This window comes from Corvus moneduloides, chromosome 15, assembly GCF_009650955.1.
Source record: "Corvus moneduloides isolate bCorMon1 chromosome 15, bCorMon1.pri, whole genome shotgun sequence".
In the NCBI taxonomy this organism is placed as follows: domain Eukaryota; kingdom Metazoa; phylum Chordata; class Aves; order Passeriformes; family Corvidae; genus Corvus; species Corvus moneduloides.
Window position 1 is genome coordinate 4,985,450 of NC_045490.1, and position 19,241 is coordinate 5,004,690.

Consider the following 19,241-nt stretch of genomic DNA (forward strand, 5'->3'; position numbering starts at 1 on the left):
CCTTGCATTACCTACAGAGTGTCTTTCACTTGGAATGAGTAGAGATGAATATCTAGTAATTCAAATTAATTAATGGCCTTACGTATCCTGGTGTGGACATTCAGTAGATGCTTGCTCTGCAAAACAAAGGGGCATGTGTTTAATTGTGGTTCATTCTGGGCTGATCCATTAACTGTTGGTGTGTCTTCCCAAGAATGCATGTTCATTAACTCTAGTTAATTGCTATTCAATTACCTTGAGTTATAATATGTCCCTAAACACCCGTGCAGACAGACCCCCTGGAGATTTCATGTACTTCAGCCATTAATTAAGCTGTACCGTGTATTGTTGGTAACTGATTACATCTAGTTTTGAAATAATAACTTCACAGCTACACTTAAATTGTTTCCTATTAGGACTTTTTCAAATCTCCTATATAGGGTAATTGGAGTGATAACATTTCTTCCCTTGCAATAAAACACACTTTGTTATTATTATTATCACTGCACTTGGCCAAAGATGTTTCGTGTCATCATTTTTTTTATATAACCCATTTATTAAGATAGAAAGAATGGCTTATATTTGACCTGATTATCTCAGAATGATACTGATATGATGAGAGATGTTTTGTAAATTTTAGGGGTTTTTCACTTCCTTTTCAAATGTTTTTAAGATTTTTTTTGACAGCCTTTCAGTAGAAATTTCAAACCAGTACCTTACCATTTCATGTTTTGATATTTATAGCTCCTGCTAACAGAAAGGCAGCATAGCCAAAGCCTTTCTTTTCACAAACAACAGCAATTTGATAAAACAACAGCGAGGAACAATTGACAAAGGCCTCAGACAGTCATCACAGCAAGAAACTAAACCTTTTTAATAATAAAGCACAGCAGCGAGTGAGTAATATGCTGGCATCCCTCTCCAGCACTGAAATGTGTTTAACAGAAACAAAGTAATCGATACTTTCAGAACATTTGAAAAGAAGACAAACTTAGGGCCTTAGGGTTCAACTTCATAAAAAAAAAAAAAGAACTAATGTAAAATTTTCTTTTAATTTAACATACACTCCACATTAAAGGCAAGAAAAAAAGAATTAGTCAGAGCTAAGACTGAAGACACAGCTGTAGCAATAAATGTTTTTAGAACTGGTAAAGGCCATTGGAATATATTTCTACTCAGCATTTCTTCCCTAAGGTAATGGAGCCCTTCCTGGGCACCTCTATCAGATGAAAAATGAATCATTGAGAACTTTTGAAGTCGTCATATCCAACGAGCCCTCTAAAGCTTCTGCTGTGAGCTGGGGATGGGAGGAGGAAGCCCATCCCAGCAGCTCCCCATCCAATATCTACCCCATGAAAAGCTCTCTGCCCCAGAGGAGAATTTTATCACACCATCAACAAAGCAAAGATATCACAAGCACCCATTTCCTCCTAATATTCTTCAGCCCATGCCAAGAGAGAAGCTTTGCAAATTTTGAAAACTTTGTTAAAGTTCTCAACTTCTAAACAAGGGAAACTGGGTTTTGGATGTGTGTGTGTGTGGATGCCCACCCGACTGCTGCCAGAGCAGCTTGCAGCCTTCCCAGTTACAGTCCTTGTCAACCCGACGAATAAAAAATAGAATTTTGGTTTGTGGGAAATGGGCAGAGGTGGCACTGTTTTCTCTGAACTCTCAGCAGACCAATGGCTCCCTGATGGGCAAGAGGAATAGAAGAGACAAAAGAAAAACAAGTGAAGGATAAATGAAACATTAAAACAGGCCGCTTTTCTGGGAGTATATTTTAAATAAAACATGTATAAAAGTAGCAGTGGATTCCTTTGTTTCTGAATCACAGACTCACAGAACCGTAAGATCAGTTGCTCTGATAACAGCCATTAAGCCATGGAAAAATGAACCATCTGCTTCTGCTCACCGGAGTGACAGAAATCAAAGGAAAACACGGCTCTTCCCTCCCCTGGGCCACACTGCAGGGAAGGTGCAGAGAAGTGGGACAGGGCTACAGCAATGTGGTGAAGACACTTGGGTAGGAGATGATCCTGGATGCTGCAGAATGGGCTCCAGACCCTGCTACTCTGCTTCCCTCGCAGGGCATTGCTGCAGTGAGCAAACAGAGACGCTTCACCGAGCTCCAGGGGCTGGAGAAGTCCTGATCCAGAGAGCTGGGGTGAGCACAAGTCATGAAGGCCATGTTTAATCCCTTACATCCTCTACTTCCCAATGTCACTGATCTTAGGACTCCCTTTTGCCAACACACTTCCTTCCCTCTCTCCTCCTCGCTGGTGCAGTGATGAATTACGGCACCTCCCGTGCCAAGAGGAAGAGCCAAGACAAGGAGCGGCCGCAGCAGGGCTGTGCTGAGCTTCAGAACTTGCACTATCAAAGCAGCCAAGAAGCAACAGCAGCTCACAGTGAATGTAACACAAGGCTCCCATCACAGTCAGTTCTTGCCAATCTCTAATATCAGCATAAAAGGGGGAAATTTCCAGCTGTACAAAGCCAATAAGCACCCTCTGTGCTCCATGGCAGCACCTTGGGGAGCTGGAGCTAAGTGACACCTGTCTCCTGAAAATCTGTTCGGTGTCTCTGATCCCCTAAACCAGAAAGGAAATCCCAATTCCCTCTGCCAGAGCCCCAAAGCCATGCAGTACACATTTTCCCCCACAGTGCAGAAGACCTCTCGGTGCAGTTCCCAGGGGAACAAATTCCCATTCGCTTCCCCCAGGTGAAGTGGGAATTGTCCCAATGCCACAGACCCGTCTCCCACATGCAACACATGGCATGGAGATGAACCTGCAAAGCATCAGGAGCTACAGCCACATCTACAAAATTTTACAGGTGCCTTTAGCTAAAACTCAAGCAATTAGTTAATATTCTCTTTCTCAAAATGATTCTTATGAATCTGAAAAGAACTACATGCCATGGTCAGTTCAAAGCATCAATATATTTCACTATATGAACCAAGAACCCGCTTTGGATTCCTCCAGACATCTCTCCAGGACTGCTTTGCCCACGTGTCCCAATTACATGGGCTCTGTTAACACGTCACAGTACAGCTGCACCATTTATTCATAAGCATTTAAAAAAAATTTTTACATTTCCAAAGTTATGCATGCTGTTGATTCATTTGCCCCAAATTAAAAAGCTTCATCTTCATCTCTCTTTCCCAAATTTAACTTTCAGCATTTTAATTGTTTCTTCCTTCATTGTTAGATCAGTATCAATCATCATCATCAGTTACCAGAACTTGCATGTTCCTGAAAATTATGTTAAATTTAGATGCTAATGAAAACTGTTTATGCTGGTTAACCACAGAAATGAAACCTCTATTGCAATCCATAAAAACTGTTAGTTATAACAAGAAACCTTAATTTCTACCTCAATCTCCTTTCTACCATCTGCTCTCCTAGAAGACCAATCCCAGAAAACATGGACTAAACAAACAAACAAACAATCAAAAAGGTAATTGTTAACTTGTCTTCACAGCACAACAGACATTAAAAGAACTAAAATAGTCCCACTAACCATTACACTGAAAATTATGATATAAAGCAAAGTAATCCATGAATGCCAGCATGTTCTGATATTCCTTCTCTCCAGAGGTCTTCCCAAACAACCAAGCACACATTCTATATAGAAATAAATAATTGACCCATAGCACCCACTAAACACTCTCCATCCTCTTGGAAGGAATAAGACAAAAGACTTCCAGCCATTAAAAGAAATATAACAAATACAACCCACCACAGCAATGGGTGATAATTATTCTTTCATCTAATGCACTGCACAGTTAATTATATATAATTATTTAAAATATTTATGTTTCAAATAATATTTGTGCTGTCCAATCCCTCAGAACTGGCTGTGTGGAACACTGAGACTGCTCCCACATCTGTTGTTCCCAGATGTTTTCCTCATGGGTCACCATGTGTCGTTGTACAATTACAGACACCATCGTGTTCTGGGAAATGCTGCATCAATCAGCATCAACTTCCCTGTGTGGTGGGATGGAGAGAGCTAAAGGCAGCCAGTTTTGGGATTAAGGACCATATTTAATATGCACCCAAATGTTCTCATTCTCCAAATACAAACTGTCATTCACACTGCTTATCTAAATCCAAAATCTAAATAGAATGTGGGGTTGGAGAAGGTTAAAATTGTAACAAAGCTCAAATACAGTATTTTAATTATTTTCTGTGCTACCACAGCCACGTGATCTCAGAGAATCATCTTTCCTTTTTATTTGGTTTAGATGAGATTCAATATGATATGGTAATTTGCTCTGCACTGTATTTTACTTCTTAATGGTTGAAAATCTGTATTTCTTGCTCTTTTTTTCCCCTGATGTGCCCCAAAAGGACAGTCAGTGCATCTAGAGTATGAACAAAATTGCTCAATTCGTGCCTTGCACATTGGTCACGACCCAAGGAAGACCAAGGAAAACGAGACAAACCCAACCATGCTACACCACTGCTACACAAAGTCCCATGAAGGAAGAAGGTAATGAGCTCATTTGAGCAATAATGTGATAGTGTGGCTTGTGCCATCTGGAATGCAGAAGGAACATCTCATTCCCTCCCTGCTTTCCCTTTCTGAGTCCTGAACTCCCCTCTCCCCCCCCCCACCAACATACAGGAATACAGGGAGACAGTTTGGATGCCTGGTGTAAATCCTCTGAGACACAGAGACAAAGGCATGGGTTTGCATCTTTAAATAAAATAACCCAAAAACTAGTACATAAATACATCATTCTCTTTATCTTCTGAACAATTTAGTCAGGAGCTATAGCCTACCTCTTGACTGAGCTAATTCTCCACTTCAGTTATCTTATGCACTTTCTTTAATGAAGACACGTTCCTTTGATTAAATTAACATTTTTGTCTACCTAATTAGCCTGAAAAACCTGTGCTGATCAAATCTAGAAGCAACTTCATTACTGCTCATTGGTGCATGTTTGCCACCCATCACTGTCACCTCAACAGGCGAAGGATTAGGAGAACATTAACTCTGGCTTATTTGGTTTTCCACAGCCAATCCAAGCCTTCAATCGACCCACTAGGACAGTGACAGATGTTTTAATTATGTGGCTTCATTCATTAATGCTCATTTGCCTGGCTGGCCAGGTTTGTGGTTCTGAGGGACAGTTGAAACAAAAATAATTAAAGTAACCAGCTTAATTACCTTCTTACATTTTATCCTTCAGCTTGTGCTGCTCACCAGTAATGACAAATTGAAAATATAAGTGAAACCCAGTTTATCCAGACCAATGAGCTGGTAAGGACGCTCACCAGCAGATGCATCACTGCTTGTCTAGGAACATAAGCACAACTGTACATTGGTTAATGAAATCATACCAGAGCTAATGAATATGTATAATTGGGTAGGCAGCTGCCACTAAAAAAGGAAAAATGTTAGTGAAACCATCTTGCTAATTCAGTTTGCAGAGACAATTAGACAAGGCCCTTGAAGACAATTTGACAGACCCTGTTAATACTGTGACTAGTATTGATTATTGGCACGATGATATCACGTTGGTTTTTCCTGATTGGTTTCTCATACAGACAATCCCCATCCACCTCTAAAATAATAAATAAAAAAATAAATTCAACTAATTTTCAAGAGGAAATTAATAAATCTTAAATACACCGTGTCTTAAAACTCATCTGAAACAGTGACTGACAATTCAACCTGCTAGGATTGCACTCATCAATCATCAATTCCATCTAATGTAGAGGTAAAAATGTGTCTAAAATAAATTTTTTACTGAATAACTGAAATCTTTGGTGATAATTATTGCAACCTCCCCTCCAAATCTGGTATAAGGCATTGGAAAACCTGTGCCAGTGAATCCACTATAGAACAATATTTATCACAAACTCTCCAGCTGTTTTAACTTTTTGCTCTGTTCTTTCACTATCAGAACTTGCATCACTAAATGTCATGCTTCAATGAAAATACCTCTTCCTTCATCCTCTTCTAGAAACCCTTCAAAACGTTAAAAAACTTCCATGTTGTTTGATGTCTGGCATTATATGAAATCCAACATCTGCATGGGGTGAGAAAGTGCCTCTGAGGATTTTTTTAAAGGTTCCCTTGATTTTTTCAGCATCACCTCAGACTGTTTTTCTCCCCAGGTCCCAGTAGTGAATGGATATGACAAAAAACTGAGGCAGAAAGTTTAGAGCATCTTTTTTCAAGACCACCAGATATCACCCACATGCAGCAGACAAGAACAACCCCCACCCAACTTACAAAAAATATGGGGATGGAAAAGCATGATAGCATGGTCTTCCCTCACATCATTTATCCTCCTGCTACTGGAGAACCTAAACGAAAATTCAAGACTTCTGCAGCAAATTTTAGCAGTCTATAACTTTTTTCTAGTAACGATTTTTTTAGAAAGCTCTGGATGAATAATAAATATTGAAACATGCATTTTATCCCAGTCATGGCTTTTTCTTATCTTTTCAAAGAGATTTTTTTTCCCCACAAAATATCCTGTGGAGACCATTTGGAGTTTGTTTTCATTTTCAGGCTCTGCTGAGCTAAGCATTTGATTCAGAGAAAATAACAGGTTTGAAAGGAAGGCTTTGGGAAACTTTAACATAACAGATGCTTATTTGCAGATATCTGATTTAAGTGAACTGAAAACCCCAGTCTAAATCCTGGAAACCATAAATGTCAGCCAGCTAGAACAGAATAATAACCACTTATCGATATGGATGCACCTAGCAGATAACAGAGTTCCAGGATCATAATGTTCATATACCTGTGTTCAGTTTGCTGCATCCGAGCTCTGGAATTACAACTGGCAATACCATCACTCATTTCTCACTGCTGTGCAGATGGTTCAGGGTGAAGGGACCTGTTCACCACCAGCTGCCAGATTTCATCCAGTGTCAGGTGTGAACTACTTAGCCTGGGATTAATATCCAAGGAAGCTCATCCAGGACATTCCCAGAAGTATGAATGGCCAGCTGTAGGCACCTTGGGGATTTTCAGAAGAGTACACTGAATGCAAGCTGACAACTCGGAATCTCTTCATCTTTGAAATCACAGAATCTGTGAGATGAAAATGAAGTCACCGGCAAAACCACTGCAAAATGCCAAAGCAGCCTGGATTGAGGTTTGGCTTTTCTATGTGTCTGTAATGAGATGAGACTAAACACTTAAATAGCACTGAAAGTTGCAAAAATTTGCTGGAAATCTGAAAAATTTAAGACCATTTGAAAAAAAAAACCCCTTGGCACCATAAATCAATGTAAATGCAAAGAGACAAAACTGGCATTTTAATGACAACTGTGAAATTTCAGCTTGGAAACCAGCATCAGGTCAGGTTTTTTCATATTTTCTCATGCTTTTCTCTCTGCCTGGATAAGGAATCAGACACTCACAGCCCTAATCACTTGAATGGCATTTTGCTCTCAGTCTGGGAGGTACATTTTATTACCTGTGCTCTTGTCCTTTCAGACTCACATTACACCTTCACAAAATATGAGACACCAAAGCACGAGTGGCACCATTTCAGTGAGGTGTTCAGATTAACTCCAGAGCCACGGAAAATAAAAGCAGCTACCAAAGAGCAATTCATCCTGCCCAAGCCAGATGCCTACTGTGGGATGCGCTAACTGAACTCTCTCTTTGGATACCTGAAACTTTGCAAAGGAAATTTCACATCAGATGTGCAATATTCTTGATTCCTTAAGCCAATGGCCCACCCCAGCAGTGGTAACACCACTTCATTTTCTTTTTTGTGCTTCTAATTACTTTTCATTATACCTTCTAACTTGTCTGAGACATATTTTGAGAAATGTTGGCAGTTTGATTCCCCCGTGGTTTCTTAAAATCATGGCTAAAAGCCCAATGTGACATTAATATATTTTAATTGAATTCATTATTCCATTAATTCAAAGTGATCTGATACATTTCTGCAGATCTCAGTGGGAACGTGGCTGAGCATCTTCGAGATGTGTGAGCTGACAGACATGGAGGTGGCTGGGTAAGGCTGACAGGACACACAGCTTTTGATATGGGCTGCATTTTCTGGTGGGAACACCCCAGAACTCCTGTACAATGCACCACACGTATTTTGTTGGGCAGTGAAACCTTTTCCAAAGCTTGATGAAAGTACATGGCAGCCTCACTGAGACTTTATGCAAATCTCTCAAAGAAATATGGATGCTTCATCTCTTTAAAATAATCACTAAAAATGGGTACAAACTTCATTTATTAAATACTCCCTGACTGAGGTGGCACAGGCTGGGCAAGAGTAACAGTGACCACGGCCCCAAAGGGCAGCCCCAGGGGCTCTGAGCCCTCCAAGGAACCTGAACCTTCACAAGGTCATGTAAATGTTAAACCTCGGAAAAGCTCAGACTCTAGCATCAGTCACCAGAAAGAGAAAAATCAATTCTGTATAAAAAGTAGCTTTTTCATGTTAGTTGTGAAACAGAAGAATTTAATTACATCACTACATATTACGAAAGGGTTGTTCTAACCTGTTGATTTTGGCAAGTCAGGCCACTGGGAGTTATTGAATGAGACAACAGTAGGAGAAAAAAGGAAGGACAGCCAGATGAAAATAAAAAGAAGGGGAGACAAGGAGCTGATAATGACACATTCTGTGAGTGGTCAGGAAAGCAAGAGAAGACAAATCACTCTACGGTCTGGGAAGTCAAGAGAAGAGATCAATAAAATATACCATGGGGCATGAGTCAAGAAGAAATGCAATTTATAATGAAGGGAAACATCATCAAAAACTTGGGTCAGGATTTACTGGGTGCTGTAAACTCTTGGACCTGCTCTGGCACTCCAGCACACCCCATTTCTGGTGGTGTCACCCCACCAAACACAAAAATTTATGCTACCAGCTCAGAGCTGATAAGCAACCACGTTTAAAAGCACCAGGGCACGGCCCCACCTGCATGGCTCGGGTGCTGGCTTCTTGTATCAAGGCATGTATCAGCAATGTAGTGCTTAAAAAACCACTTCAATATCATTTTGGCTGTTCTGTGACATTGATATTCATTTTTTTTCCCCTCACATTATAGCCTCACTTCTGAAGTTAAGAGTAGTAAAAGTAATATCCCGTTGCCACAGGGCAAAAACTTTCATTCCACACTTATGTAGTGTATGTTTCCACAGCAAAGAAAGTTGGTGAAAAATGGGCTTGTTAAAGGGGCTCCGCTTAAAGTTAATGTTCCAAATTTATTTTTAATATGATGTGTAAAAGTGAAGTTTTACATCCAGAATTTATTAAGTAAGAGGAGTTGGGCCTTAAATGTGCTACCAAAACCCTGAGAACACTGCAGGAATATAGTCCAGAATTTTATATTACATACTATTTTTTTTTTCCTTTCTCATTCATGGACTGCTTGAGGTAAATGGCTACATGGAAAGTAAAAAGGAGAGGCTGACAGATATCACTGAAAAACACATCCAAATATTTCACTACCCATATTGACACAGGGAAGAGCTAAGTCTCACATCATCTGGAGAGTCCATTTAATCTGCCAAAACCCCATTAGTAATTACTTTCATTATTATCCTTGTTCCCAAAAGGCTATTATCTTTATTAAATAATTGATAGCTCTGCCTGTCCCTTTTCAAAGGTTTCAGTCTAAAATTTTTGAGAGAAAAATCAGACTGGAAGCCTGAGTGCTGGGTGTTTGCAGCCAGAAAAACCCATATTTATGTCTCTGCAATAAAGACCTGGGCACATGGGTAACTCATCACAGCCAAATGCACTGGTGAGGGTTCACTGAGGTGTTTTATCATATTTGGAGTGTCTGATAACATTTGGGTAACTCTAATGAGTGTTCTGCAGTTAAACAGGGTTAACCTAACGTGAATTCTCTTGTATTTGTGGTGGACAGGATCTACTCAGCTGCTTTGCTCACACATGGAAATTCTTGCAAATTCATCTGAGGGCTTTGTTGGGGTACATCCAGACTGTCTCAGGTGGGCTTTACCAGCAGTGGGGCACCTAAAGAAAGCATCACCTTCACCTGTCACAGTTCACCTCAGTTCCCTGAGGCTGGGAACAGACTGATTCAGCCACATCCTGACAAGAGGGATGTTATGTGCTCTTTGTAAATGCACCCATTTCTCCTCTGTTTTCACAACTAACCAAAACCATTTCACTTTAGAATTCACGTGCTTTTATGCTGCTCACCACAGAAACGTTCCCGTATTTTCAAGCTGATCTGGATGAGCAACAGTAATAGCCATGTTTTGCTTCAGTACTTGCACCTCCAGCAGCAGTGATAACACACATGGCATCACAAAACCCACCGAAAGGATTGCAACACCGAAATTTTAAAGATATTTAGATTGAGGATCTACTTTTGCTCCTGGCTGAAGTTTCAGAAGCAAGTATAATTTTTGACTAGGTGATCCTGAATCTGCCAGGGCACTCTGAGTGCCACCTCTGCAACTCAGGGGAGGGATGTGTGACCTGCAAGCAGAGCCTGGGGTAGGCAGGCTGGGGCAGAGGACACATGGACACTGTTGCCTTGCTGAGGGCCCTAAATTGCCCACAGTCTTATTTCCAAACTCACCAAATGTGTAAACAAAAGAAAATGCTTTGGACTTTCACATACTGTGAAATTTTCACACACTACTAAACTGAATCCGTGTTTCTCCTTATGTTCTCACTGTACTTTACAGTTCAAAACTTTGAGTCCTTAATCAGTTCAGCCAAAACATATTTATTCAGAATATGGTTTTTCTCAGATTTTGACACAAGTCATACAAAAGAAGATCTCCTAAGCCACACAGAGACATAGTGTTGCACTCAAGACTCCAGTTCTTGCTTTTGTGCAACTTTTTAAAGAAGTCTGTCCTCCTTCCTTCCTGAAAGAAAAACCTTTCATAGTTTTCATAAAGCAGTTGAGAGTATTTAACAATTACCCATCCCCAAAGGCATGTTTAACTTCCCTCGTTTCTAGAGCTGCTGGATAATATTTACATGTTCTCAGCTCCCACTGGTGACCTCTCTTTCCCTACTAACAGTACTCCTCAGTTCCCAAACTTTCAAAAGTAAATATTTTTACTTTCTTTCTTTTAAAGCACATTGGAGTCATTAATCCCTTTAGAATCCAGTGCATTCATTTCTCTGGGTATAGAAGATCTCACCTTCACCTGCACAGAATATTTTCAATTCACCCTGAATTGCAGGAAGGCTCCAAGTTTGCAGAAGACACTGAGCACGCAAGCGCGCCCGACCCTCGCCTTGCCTCTTCCTCCTGGGCTGCAATTCAAGCTTCTCCCTTTTGTCCTTCCCACAGCAGTCCCAGAGCTCAGACAATCTGTGGGACTAACTAACAATCCCTCAACACATTGATGGGTTGAATAATAGTGACACATGTTTCTGGAGACTGATAATGAACCCTTTTGTAATTCATAAAGAGAGAGACAGCACTTAAACACAGCGACCAGGTGTATAATAGGAGAAAGATCCACATCCAAACCCGTTTTGTGCATTTTAACAAACAATTAGAAAGAAAAGATGTCTAAGATTTAAAAAAAAAAAAAAAAAATAAAGAGAGGGGGCACAAGATGGAAAAGGTGTGATTTGTTCTCATGTTTCACTTCAGGTATTTTCAGGTATTTAAGATGGCACTATAAAATGAAGACTTTATTCTTGCCTGTTTTTTAACATTGCTAAGCTCATCACACCTGGCAGAACGTTTCCTAAAGGCTGCCAAAATCTGAAATCAATTTGTGGAAGAAACAATAATCAGCCACTAATTGATTTTTGATTCTCTATTCATCCCAATCAAATTCATCGATGTGCTCTCATAAATCCATGACTGATTATCACAGTCCCTTTATCATGTTTGTCCTTGCAGGATGGAGCACAAAAGCCTGTCCAGGAAAAGCCACCATAATTCTGTGGAATGCCACGAGCCAGGCACTACAAACAGACACCAGGAGGGGTTTCCTTTGGTTTGATGTAAGGATTTCATGACAAAAATGGGCCCATCTGTTCACAGCTTTGTCTTTATTTGGAGCTGCTATGTTTGGATGCTGGGCTGTAGATGAGGGAAACTTCTCCTTGAAAGCCATAGTTCAAAAATCGAAAGATCTAAGGAACAAGTAAACCCAGTATTGGCCTTAGACAGGTCTACAACATTTACACAACACCCTGCATATACATTAGTTTTACTTTCTTCCTTAGCAATCTTTGTAAGGTAAATTCTCATGTTTTGGTTGCTGTATAAAGAAAGCCCAAACACTCTCAAAAAGAAGTCCACATTGTGCCTTCATTCAAAAATTTTTCTGGTACAAATTCATCAATCCTCATATTTGTTCCACTAACTGGAAATCTGAACTCGTCCATCTTTTTCATACATGATGTTTTACTCTCTTAATTTAAAAAACACAGAAATAAATAAAGAAATGCACTTCAGAGACAGCAGCAGAGCAGAAGGAGTGAATTCAGCAACGAGATTCACTTTGCAGTTCAGCTTTGAGTATGAACCAGGGGATCTGGGAAGTCAGCCCCAAAATCTGGCTGTGCTCTGGTGGAGGATAAAGCACAGCCATAACCAAAGTCCAGCTTGTCACAGTTCAGTGTATGCCAGGATTCAAAAACATGTTGTGCAGGGTGCTGTGTACAGGGGGAGATGAGACAGACTCGCTCCCAGAAAGAAAAGAACAATTTCCTTTTTTTTTTTATTTTTTTTTTTTTTCATCTGGCATAGATAATGGTTTGACAAGATCTTCTGCAAAGAGGTCGTGGGCTGCTCAAGAGCCAACTCCTGGTTAGCATTCAGATGAGTATTTTCACTCAGGACTATTTCTCCAGAACCACCTTCTGCTCATTAGAAGGATCTAAGCCACTGCCACAGTTGCAGGGGAAGCTCATTCAGTGTATTTCCAATAACTGGACCTACTTGGAATATAACCTTCAGTCTCCAGCACTGCTGAGCCTGTGGGCAGCACAACACCTAGCATCACCATGGAAAAGAAAAAAAAAAATCCTATTTCAAACCTTTCAACCACATCATATTCTTTTCCTTTCCCTAGTTCATAATGAACAATTACATTTACTTTCATTCTGCTCCGGAAGCCCTTCAGAGTTTATGCAAATAAAAAATCCCCTTACTTTTCTAAAGAAATACTATGCATCAAATTCTAATTCTTCATCTGCTTAAAGAGAGTTAGTAAAGAGCTTTTAGAACTTTGGCAAGCCTACACCTTATTCCAGGGCTGCTTTGAGGGGCAAATATATTATGATGGAGGGGCCTTTGGCACAACAAAACTTCCCGTGCATTACAGCTTGAATTAGAAAGGCAATGGCATATTGCTGCTACAATTAAAAACATGTTTAGCATTCCCTGAAGGAAAACCACCTTTTCCAATTATTTTCTGCTAAAGGTGCACTAACCTGCCGTGACAGCCCACCACCATGAAGACAAGAATTGTTGCCATTACTTAAGTTTAATTTTTTTTCAGGTTTTGAGTGTGGAAACAAATTTTGCATTTCCATAACCTTGAAATGTCACCACACATGGATTATGCCTCTGCTTAGCCACAGCCTGCTCTTTTAAACTGAACCCTTAGAAGTCCTCTCACATAAACAGGGCTTCATGCTCTTTGGCAGAACTACATTTCACTGCGAAGCGTGGGATTCCATTTGCTGCAGGAATGCAACGATCAGAACAAACAGGCAAATGTGTAATCATGTAGCCGGAAAAAAAGTTATACAGAGGTAAGAAAAAAAACGCCAAAATAGCCTCAAAACCCAAAAGACAGGGACAAGAAGAAAGGAGCAAGACAAAACAGGCAAAAGTTGTTCCACACCAACCTTTTCATTACACCAAAAAAAATAACATGAAGTAAGTTCTGCCCTACTGCAGTGAGGCCACTTCAACTCACATCCACCCCAGACAACTCCCAACACAGCTGCAGCATCCATCCCTCCCCACCACAGGTGAGCAGAACTGCTGGGGTACCCACCCTGTACCCCCAGAGCAGGCACTGAGAATTCCTGACGTGCTCTGGAATCGGCAGCCCCCACAAATCAGAGTTTTGCAGAAGGAAAACTGACGCTGCCTTTTGCAGCTTTTCTGCACGGATTGCCTGGCACCTTCCGAAGGTAAAGCACAGCTCCAGACCAAGGCAGGATGATTCCTCCCTGCATCAGTCTGGAGCTGGCTTCTTCCTGCTGCTCTCTTGTACCAAACCACAACAGCCCAGACAATATTTGGGAGTGAACAGAAGCTACACAACAACAACTTGGCTGGTGGTCCGCACCTCAAATCGCTCCGACCTCGAGCTTATCGACACCCGACTTCTCCAGAACAACCTCCAAAACATGACTAATAGGCTGATTCTCCTCCAACAGTATCTATCTTGGTTCCTGCTGTAAAATAATCAATTACACTAAATGGAATTATTTATACAGAATACGAAAGCAGTTCGCCTTTGGTGGAAGTAATATGCTTATCAGATGGATTAAGATCTAATAGGCTTTTCTCTCTCAAAGTATAGCTGTTCCTGATAGTCTATCAACCCTCTTATGTAAATTACTTTGCTCTTGACAACATAAATTAGATGAAAGAACTATATTTTGTTTACAGATCTCATGTAACAGGATTTTAAATGTATTTTAAAACCGTGCCAATAGAATCAAAAACTGTGTTTATGAACTGAAATTGCCTTAGCTTATTGCAACTAATGAAACAAAAGTGAACTCTGCATACTTTTTGTTAATATGGTGACTCCGTGAAAATCAAATATTTATGTCTTTGGTCTAGACAAATTAATATACAATTTCTCTACCACAGGAAAAAAAAAGCCAGTGCCTTCCTTAATGGGTGGCTTAATGGAGTATCTTATTTCTCTAGGCTCAGCTCAGAAGAGCTGAGGGCTGCACAAGGGTTCAGGCAATGGCAAAAGGAAAGGGAAAGGGGAACTGATGCCTGGAGCCAGCCTAGGAACACCACCAGCACATGAGGATGCCCAGTGTTAGCTCTTCATGGAGACTGCACAGTTAATTGCTGCTCCAGGAAAACCGGATCAGCAACACAATTAATAACATTCGCTCCGATTTCTAGGGGTTGTGCTTCAACTTCTCTTACTTCTTTCCTTCAGGAAGGTGGTACAGGAGCCCTTGTACTGCACTTGAAATAAGAGGAAATGTGCCTTTGGAGCTCCATTAGAAGTCCTAAAAAGCATTCTTTGTAGTATCTTTATTATACACAGCTCTAAGAAAACATTTCTAAAAATGTATGCAGAAAGTAGAGGCTGTGGCCAACTTAATATATTTAGTATATTTAGCAATATGCAAAAGATACCAAACAAAGCAAAACTTTGGACTTGGATCGATCTGAAATACAGGAAAAGACAGAGGTTTGGGCATTCGTAGCTTCATTTTCTAAACCTGGGTAACACAGCACAAAAGCAGTTTGGCTCAATATGCCCATTTCACAGCTCTGGACTAATTAATATCAAGTAAATTACAGTTGGCCCAGAGCTTGGATAAGCAAAACATAACAACACACACTAAAACAAGTCTTAAATAATTTCTCCAAAGCCCAGATGACTTTCGTTATGAGATGCAAATAAGCATTTTTGCCAAAAGAGAACAAATAATTTATGATGCCATTTAAAAGCTGGTAACTGCTTCTCTTATCTGAAAAAAATAATAAAAAAAGGGAAAAAAACGAGTCCCTGGCTTGATTATGATTCACTGTGTGTGTCAGTCCTCTGCATCAAGGGAGCAAGAGCATCCTTTTATCTGTGTTATTCGTCAGGACAGATTGAATAATGACAAGTGGAGTGCCGAGTCGGAGTTTACTCACAGATTGGTTAACATCATTTCATTCCCAGAACAAGTCTCACTGGCCCTTATCAGGAGTCTCCCAGAATTGTTTGAAAGTTACAGGCAGCACACCAAGAAAATTAATTTCCCTGTCTCCCTCCCAGTGTTGTCCAAATCCTGTTACCCTTATTCACACACAGCAATTCAATGATCTGAGCACGCAGGGCTGCTGCATTTCTGCTTAGTCTTACAAAACCCAGTAACATATAATTTCCAGAGACCCACGCAGGGTTCCTTTTCCATTAGGCTTGCAGATGAAATTTTCTTTTAGGTACACATATTTTACTGCTGTTTGCTCTAAATTCACTGGCAGCAATTACGAACTTTGCTCACCAACAAACTACAACACTGGGAGGGTTTTAACAGAAACATGGTTCAAGCAGCAGCTGTTTGGCCCCAAGAGTGTGGAGTTCCTCCACTGCTGAAGGAGCCACGCCAGCACAGAGATGCCACCTCTGATTTACAGCAAGAGACACACCAGGGATGTCTGTATGCCTTGGGAAATCCAATGCTCTGTATTTTCGAGGAATATAGACTTTCTCAGCTCGCTACCAGAATTAGGAAAAATCTATGTGACTGTATTTTTCTATCTATTACTCTTTCAAGTCTACCCTGAGATTTCAGCTTTATGAATGGATCCAATAGAAATGATACAGTGGGAAGTTGCTTGTACAATGCTGACTGGAAAGGTTAATCAGGGAGAAAGTTAACAGATAAAAAAAGCTCCACCAAGATGTTCTAACTCAAGTTACTTAAGGATGGATTCAACTTTTAGTGCTGGTTTCCTACAACAAATATGGGCTGTCTGATTACACCCTGCATGTCTGCATGAGCAACTATGGGTCTGTGCCATGAATTTTTAAACACATATTACCTTTTTTAATCAAATTCAGCAAAGACGATGCTGATGATTTCATTTACCTTCTGCTTTAATAGAGACCTCAGCATGCAGTGATGTACTGAAGAAAACAAATCTATGGTTTGAGCTTTACGCTTGTTTTCAAACAAATTCCCGGTGTTTTACCTCACCATCAACATCTGTGAAAGCTGCCCAAAACTGCTCACAACAGTGTGGACACAAATGAGAGGTTTTTCCACCCTTCTGAGTAGTCTCAGTCCTGGGACTTGTTTAGAGATCCTGCCTGTGGCTGTTTCCAGCCGTTCCAATCCTCAGGGAAGCTTTGCACTGAAGCCTCATTCCCAGTGCCTTTGTTCTGACTCAGACACACAGGTACTGCTCCACAGGGACTCGAGGGGCAATCACTAGATCAAGTTTCTGTTCCACACCCCGCAAACCCAAATCCATTCCTGCTCTGCATAAAGGTGCTATCACCTCCCACCCCCACCTAGCCACCCCTCGCCCCAGTTCTTCAAACCAGTCAGGAGTTCCAAAGCCTGCTCCTCAAAGTGCTCAAGCCAGTTTGGATCTCTGCAGCAGGACCAAGAGAAGGAACCACGGTTTGGACATTTCTGCCAGGAAATGAGAGACAAGCAAAGAGTCTTCAAAGGGTGAACTTCTCCCAGATCTCCCAGCTTGTCACTTGTGACCACTGTGTCCCCTCCCTAGGAGCAGTCACCTTGTTAATCCATGCTCCAAATCAACCCACAGCTTATCATGAACTAACTCAACACTCAGTTTTACTCCACCAAATTGGAAAACCTGCTCGTTTTTTTAATTTATAGGCTAGAGGCAGGCATATTAAATAAGATTTACAGTAATTTCCTGAGGACAAGCAAAAAACACTGTGGCTGCAGACCTCTCCAGGACGGATGCTGAACAGATGTTTTCAATGCATTTTGCATTTGCATTTTGAACTGAAATTAAAGGGCACAAATCTCTATGGCTTTAAGATCTCTGTCAACAGCTCGTGAATACCAACAAATGGCATCTAATGATACATCAAAATGGGTGATTTTTCTAATTCTCCTTTTTGGGAAATAAGATTTAACCAACTAAACAAAAGAGAGAGAAGTGAAAAAATATCAAATAATAACATCAAGAACTTAAAACGGGATCTTAAAGTTCCAGCTACAAAGCCTGACAGCCATGCAGAAGTCTGACAGCAGAGATAGGGTTTAATATTCTCTTATGTGAGAGAGCTTTGAATCTCATTTAATTTTATCAGATTTAGAATCATTTGCTAGTGGCCAGACAGCCAACTAGTGTAAATCAGTTGAGCTCCATTAACTTCTACGGAATTACAGTTTCCAATTTGCATCAGCTGAGAACCTTGCTGTTATGCCACTATTATTAGCTGCTATTTATAAAGCAATAATACCTAGAGCAATCATCTTAAACATGTGGCTCAACAGGCTCTCTGGCATTGTCCTGCAGGCACTGGAAGACTCTGCTCCTCCAGGCCATGTTGCCCAGAAGAGCAAAGTTTTCTGTGTTGTACTACCTACTCCACAGTCAAACAAATGGACTGCTGAGGATGGAGTCTACTGGTTAATACTGAAATCCAAGCCCAGGTTTGCTATGATTTATAAACGTAATAATTACAGTAATAATGATTACATTTTATTATTGCATTTTATTATACAAAGCCTGTCCCTTCCAAAAAAATCTCATAGTAGTGATATGCAAGGGATTGGGAAGGAGAAAAATGAGCCAGAGAATGACATGAGGTTACACAAAAGGACAGCTCTGGAGCTGCTGGGACAAGGGGAAGTCCTGCACTACCCAGGGTGATGGCTGGGCCACTTGCTTCTCAGGGAGTCAAAACCCCTCCACATTCAAAGCTGTACAGTATGAAGACTACAGAGATCCAAATCCCTGATTTCCTGGAAGTTTCTGAAGTTGACGCATTGCTCTTCTGCAATGCACAGTGAAGGCAGTCCCCAGTCACTGAACCCCCCTTCAGAGACAAACCAGATTTTATTCTGAGGTTTGGCCCACATCAAAGCAATGTGGGAGAATGGACACAGAGATGCTCAGATCTGCTGTGAGAAGGAAGAGGCACACACAGAGAGGAAGAGGCACACAGGGAGACAACAAAGAAGTGATCATTCCCATTAATAAATGCAGCGTGAGGCCCACATCTCATGGGACAATCAGAACTTTGCAGCTTTCCTAATCAAAGCAGCCTCTGTTCACTCCCTGGCTGCCTCCCTTTTTTGAAGCTGAACTTCCCTTAAGTTCAAGAGCTCCAAAAGAGAAATCCTGTGCAGATCTTTCTCTTTTTACTTATGAACTCCTACTCAGTAGACTTCAATCTCACAAAATGCTTCAGCTTACGCAAAGTCTCTCTGAAGCAAACGGGAGTGTTCACACACCTGAAGTGCAGAGCTTGGCTGGATCAGGGTGGCAGCTCCCTTCTCACCAGGCTCTGAGGCACACAGGTTACTGTTAAATAGAGCAAGCCCGCTGTTCACTGTGGTTTTTTTCCTCCTGGACTATCCCTCGCTGCCAGGTTTTACAGCAGTGCTGTCC

At 40.9% G+C, this 19,241-nt stretch overlaps 1 protein-coding gene across 6 annotated transcripts in view; it reads right to left on the reverse strand.

Annotated features, from left to right (window-relative positions):
• Positions 1-19,241, reverse strand: part of SGCD (sarcoglycan delta) — a 305,997-nt gene that overhangs the window by 82,644 nt on the left and 204,112 nt on the right. The gene's annotated exons all lie outside the window — the stretch shown is intronic.